Here is a 6670-nt window from a genome sequence, read left to right as displayed (position 1 = left end):
AAAAAAAAAAAAAAAAAAAAAAAAAAAAAGTCCTCTTTAGTAATTTGAAGGAGAAAAAGATATTAAAAAGATAGTCAGAGACTTAGATCTCAAAGAACAGTGCTGAACATATATACCGAAAGCCTTTTGGAGGCCCCTCTGCCTCGGTGACCTGACTTATGTGCTGCAAATTGTGCTCTTCAAAATCTTTCCAATGCTGCTCTTAAAAACTAGAGTTGCCATGGCCAGATATACGGATTTCCAGCTGTCTCCATGCATTCGGGCTTGATGTCTTAAAGCAGGTAGGTATAAATTGTTACTACATGAGATAATGAGTTCCTGACTTCTGTCTTGGGAATCTGAATCCAATGTGGCAAATACTTATTTTTATAATGGGTATTTGACAGCTCAAAATACTGCCAGCACCCAGAAGTCATGGAAATAATTAAGTTCAACACTTAACTTTGTTCATTCTTGATCAGTTGCTATTTAGCCTGACTTTTTCAAAATATTTTCTACTTTCCTCAAGTTGTGAAATACTGATACTGAAAATGAATTAAAAAAGATTGATTTATATGACTATATATAATGATAAATATATATATATGTATATACACGCGCACACACACATACAAATTTTCAACTTTTAAGAAGGTATTTTCTTTGTGTGTGTGCGTTTGGGGAAAAGTGTAAGTTTCCTAGAGTTGCCATAACATATTATCACAAATTTGGTAACTTAAACCAACAGAAATTCATTTTTCCATAGTTCTTGAGGCCAGATGTCCAGAATTGTCAGCAAGGCACTCCATGGAAGCTGCAGTGGAGAATCCTTCCTTTCCTTTTTCAACTTCAGCATTTCTTGTTTTCCTTGGCTTGTAGCCATATCATTCCAGTCTCTGTCTTGACTTTACTTTTCCTCTGGGCATTTCATCTCCTTTTCTGTCTCTTATAAGAACATTTGTCATTAGGTTTAAGGCCTACTGGCTATCCAAAATGATCTCATTTTAAGATCCTTAATTATATCTGCAAATACCCAAATAAAGGTTTACAGGTTCACAGGCGCCAGGGATTTAGACATGGACATATCCTGTTGGTGGCCACCATTTAAACTTCTAGAGTACTATATGTGGTAATTTATAATATCATTAAATGATGAACTTCACTTCCATTCACTTGTTTATTATTGATGCCCTCAATCTCTCAGCAAACAGGACAAACTATCCACCACATATTTTTCAACTCTCAGAGAAGGTTCTGGTGAAACAAAAATAAATATGTAAAGATGATGCAGAACAGGAAAAATTCCCCTAAGTGTATGTAAAAGATTGGGGGGCTTAAGCTCTGCACCAAGAGGTGGAGAGAGAGAGAGAGAGAGAGAGAGAGAGAGAGAGAGAGAGAGAGAGAGAGAGAGTGTGTTAGAGTTCTTGACTGAATGTAGGAAAGAATTCAAGTGCATGCCAGAGTTAGAGTCAAAAGGAAAGTTTATTAGAGATGGGATAACGCTTTATAGACAGAAGGTGAGAGAGACTCAGAGGGACATAGAGAGAGAGACAGAGACAATGAAAAGGACTCCGAGTGTTAGAGGAATTCAGTTTATATATCATTCTTAGTTTCTATGAATTACGATTAAAAATTTTTTTTCCTATTTTCTCTGATGGTATGGGTTTTATGGGTATACAGTGTAAAATGTGAGTATGTAGTGTGAAAGACTTGCTGGCAATTCCCAGCCTTTGATCCATAGGTTTCCCATGGTTTTGGCAGTAGGGAATGAATGATTGTATTTATTTTGTGTAGGGTACAACTTAAGGACTCTGTTTTCCTGTTCCTGCTTCACAGTATAGGGAAATTGTTTGTTCATAATCCCAGCAGGACTCTTTGTTCTGTAGGTTTCGGGAGGTCTGGCAGCAACACGTTGCAGACTCTGGATGTAGCTTGATTTAACATTTAGTTCTCTTTCCTTCTCCCTACATTAACACTTCCTATCTCCAAAGAGCTAGGAATATGCTGATCTAAAAAATACATACTGTACTTTTTTTAAAAATAGTATTTATCTAATAGAAATGCATAAAGCTACATCAATGGTTATAAGAAATAGCATATAGGAATTTTGCTCAGGAAATGATACCTGAGCTGAGATTGAAAAGTGAGTTGCATCTACTTACTTAAAGTTTATATGTGCATGTTTATAAACATTTTTTATATATATTTTGTTATTTAAATCCAGTACATTTGAGTATAGCAATAATTAGGCTAATTTTAACAAATAACTTTAGGTTATTATTTGCTGTCAATAGACTCAGTTTATTTTTAATTAAGTAGAAGCCAGTAAGTAAATGAGTACAAATATACATCAAAACTATTTGCAAAAGAGTAATTGTAAAAATTGACCAAAATATATTTAAATGTATTATTCATTTAAAAATTTATGATGATATTAGATATATATCTTATGTAGATCACATGATATTGGTACTATCACTAAATAGTTATTCCTATTGGAAATAATTTTCTGAGATAGCCAAGATATTTATTTAATGTAGAGGTCATACTCTCATAATTATATGTAGCATTATTTTTCTAAGCAGAACTATTTTGTAGATGTCTAATCTATTGTCTTTTGCTTAGATGACACTATATCCTCCTAAATATTCAGAATTAAAATGTAAGTGGAAAAAGTGATTTTATAATAGTTACCTATGGAAAGTCATTCTATTATTGATATATTTGTATATTAAATAACATGACATTATTGGCATTAGAGTGACGCCATTCCTGAAAGGGGCCAGGGCCCAAGGAATGCATGCAGCCTCTAGAATTTAGGAAAGGCAAGGAGTGGATAGTCTCCTAAAATGAAGGGGAAGAAGAAGGAATGCAACTCTGCAGACACCTAAATTTTAGCCTTGTAAAACCTATTTTGGACTTCTGATCTCCAGAACCGTACAATAATAAATTTGCATGGTTTTAAACAACAAAATTTGTAGTAATTTGTTACTGTAGAAATTGGAAACTGTACAGATTTTGGTTACTATGTGCTAGATACTCTTGTCAGATTGTTTTCCTATAGAAGACTCAGTTAATGATTTGTACCTGTCAAGTGATTAGTATACATTTATTTATTTATTTTTACTTCAGAAGTAGATAACCTCTGTATTATAAGTGGAAAAAACAGTTGCAGAATCACCAATCATGACTCAGTGTTTTGTTATCTAAATATTTATAACCATTTATCATTCTTCTTCATTGGATTCTTATCTATGATAAACAAGTACACATTTGAGTAGAGCACTACAGTGGAATGTTTCTCTAAATCTAGTCACCAATATCAATTTAAAAATGTTCGCTTCTATTTTTTAATCTTACTATGGCAAGACAATGTGAAATAACTCAGATATGCTATTGTCAAAATAAAAATGATAAAAACTAAAGATTATATTTTACTGTTGAGAGTAATATTCTTATTTGTGACTTGTAATTCCTACTCTTGTCAGAGAAAGCATAACAATGTCTATTTGAGAAAATGGCCTGTGTGTTTTTGCACGTTATGGATTAGCTTGCAATTTAGTTGTCTGTTACAAGTGGTCACAATGTCTTGATAACTAAATGTTAATTTAATAACAGCATTTTGAATTAGAATAAGTAGAGTATGGTAAGCCACAAAAAGCATTTGGACTATATATCATTAGTGAATATTTTAAAATGTTCTCTCTTATCCCCATTGTAATAATAATTTAGTTGTTTAACACTCTGGTGGTTAGGAGTTTGATGCTATAAGAGCTCTGCCTAATATAAATTTCATAAGTCACACGAAATGTTTCAGAACATCATGCTTCATAGCTGATGAGAACTGTATTGTTCTGCATTTTTCAAAAAGAAATCGAGCCCCAGCTATTTAACCAAAGAACGTAGCCAATAATTCTTTGCTATCAACCCTTATCACATGTATTATAGCTGATGCTATCATTGGTAAATTATCATTTGCTATAACATATTTTAAATTTCATTTGACCTTGATAAGACAAAGATTTCCTATTGAAATCAACATGCTGCTCACAGCTGCACTTTTCATCTTGCATTAAAAAGTACTTGACAACACACAACTGTACTTTGAACAAACTCATGTTTTTAAATAGTCAGTGTCCTATATGTTGATCTTGAGAAATGATGGAGTGGAGACTGAGTATCCATTTGTTAATACAATTTTCCATTCGAGAGTTTCTTGTAAAAAATAAATTGTTCTTTGTGTGTTCTCTCTCTCCAAATTTTTGTATCAGATATCCGGTTTTCACCTTAATCCCCTCAATTCTCCTGTCTCTATAAAAGGAAGTGTAACTGCTGCTGCTATATAAATTTACTTTATTGGGCCCAACATCTAATTAATTCCAGAAGAAAACCACTTTCCATTAAGTAATGGCTTGTACACAGCCAGCATATTTCTAGGCCTCCCTCAGGGAAAAGCAAATAGGAAAAATAATTTCCAAAGAACTGGCACTAGTTTCACAGGCATACTAGGAGGAGCCCGAGGCCAAAGTTTGTGCCCTCCTGCACTATGCCAGGCAGATGATGTCCCGTCAGTGATTTTCTCCTCTAGTAAATATTTAGAGAGAATCTTTGATACAGGAGAACAAATCTTCTCGTAATGTATTAAGAAAAGTGAATCAATATATTATTTAATGTGTTGCACAGTAATGTTTTCTTAAATATAATACCATGCAGTACTTGAGGTCCCAGATAATTTCTGTCTTTAACAGGAATTCTAAGAGTGAGAAACAATGAATAAAATATTAACAATAAAAAGGTATAAATGATATATTTGATGTCAATTGTCCACTCTCCTATCTTCATTCATTACCTTCCTCTGTACACTAACTTTGAGATTATTTTCTACATTTTCTCAATTTATGTAATTTATCTCAAAATAAACCAATATTTTATATAATTTTTAAAGCAATTTCAAATGTTCTGTTTTGTGACTACTCTTAAAATGTGGTAGAATAAATAAGGGATAAAGAAAATTTTAGTAGATAAAAATAAACACAAAATTAATGCATTGTTTATAAATATGTTAGATAATAATTTGTGAGATTTTTAAAAACAGATCTTATTTAGCAGTTTTAGGCAAAATCAAGTGGAAAGCATATAGTCTCCAAATCTCTCCTGCCCCCCCACCACCACCACACAGCTTCCCTCACTATCAATATTCCTCACCAGAATGATAAGTTTATTAAAATTGATGAGCTTATACTGGTACATTATCACACAAAATTCATAGTATGCATGAGAGTTCACTCTTGATGATGTGCATTCTGTGTAGACAAATGTATGATGACATTATTCTTCCCAATAATTCACTTTTGCTTAAGTTAACAAGCATTCCTTTTTATCTGTTTGCATTCAAAGAACCTAAATAGTTGGCACTAGTCAAATAATATGATAGTGTTAAGGCAAGATTAAAATGCAGATCTTCTGACACCACTTCCACTTTCCTGAAACAACTTATGTTAATGTTTAGCAGAAATCTTGGAATGTATTGAATGCTCAATAAACTATAATCTTTTAATACACATATACACACACATCAGTATGGCAATAAATAGTAAAATAAAATGGAATCTAGATTTTAAAATGTGACTTTTTTCTTTCGGAACATCCACAAACTCTTGAAAAAAGTACATAGACATCACAAAGGAGATTGTGAAAAATGCTGATATGAAAAGTAATCTATCAGATAATATATGTGTATGCCATATAGTGCCCACAGCCCCAGGTTTTGCCCTAGATTTGTGTGATTCGGGGCATACTATTTAATATATTTAAGCCTCAATTAACTTTTTCTACAATGAGATTAATGATTATATTTATTTTATATGGTTGCTTTAGTATTAAATATCTGATCCAAGGTCTGTATAGGTATTATTCTATTCGATGCTCACAACATTCTATGAACATCATAAGGCCCATAAGTTAAGTGATGTAATGAATGGAAAGTACTTACATAACATTTGGAAATTAGGAATTATGCAAAAAATATTACTATCAATATTATGGAAGTCATTGTGTTCATGAGGAAAATATCCATCAAATTATGGACAAAAATAAATTATGTAATGATCTGTGAAATTATGTAATGATCTGTGAAATGAATGGATGATCTAGTGCCTATGGGCATATGGTAGGCATTCCCTACTTGTTGATTTAATAAAAAGTGATACTTACATTTACGTTTTCATTTCAAAGTTTTATCCTCAAGCACATTTCATTCAAGAAAGAACAACCACTTTAGTTTATATAAATATCAACTCTCCAGATTTTTATTTTTAATGACAAAAGCACATTGGAAACATTTTAAAATTTTCCCAAAGAAACCATCAGTACGAGACAACACAGTTCATTACCAATCAATTCACTGGCAGTTCAGGCAGGTCAGAGAAGCTGTGGATAGGAAAATAACTCATGTAAGTGAGCGTGTGTCTAAAGCAAGCCCCTCCAAGACAGCTCCTCTGGTTTCAAATCCCATTTCCATCGTCTATCAGTTCATTAACTCAGTCAGATTGAGAAAGTCGCTTACCCTTTCTTGACCGGCACTGCCAGAGCATCATTTTTCTTTTTTTCCTAACATAAACTCTTTGTTACCACCTACATCTCTTGCCATTTATTCTCAGTATCTTCTGCTTACTAATTGTTTCCTTCCAAA

The sequence above is a fragment of the Pteropus vampyrus genome, unplaced genomic scaffold, assembly GCF_000151845.1.
Source record: "Pteropus vampyrus isolate Shadow unplaced genomic scaffold, Pvam_2.0 Scaffold21, whole genome shotgun sequence".
In the NCBI taxonomy this organism is placed as follows: Eukaryota; Metazoa; Chordata; class Mammalia; order Chiroptera; family Pteropodidae; genus Pteropus; species Pteropus vampyrus.
Note: the sequence above shows the minus strand (reverse complement) of the source record.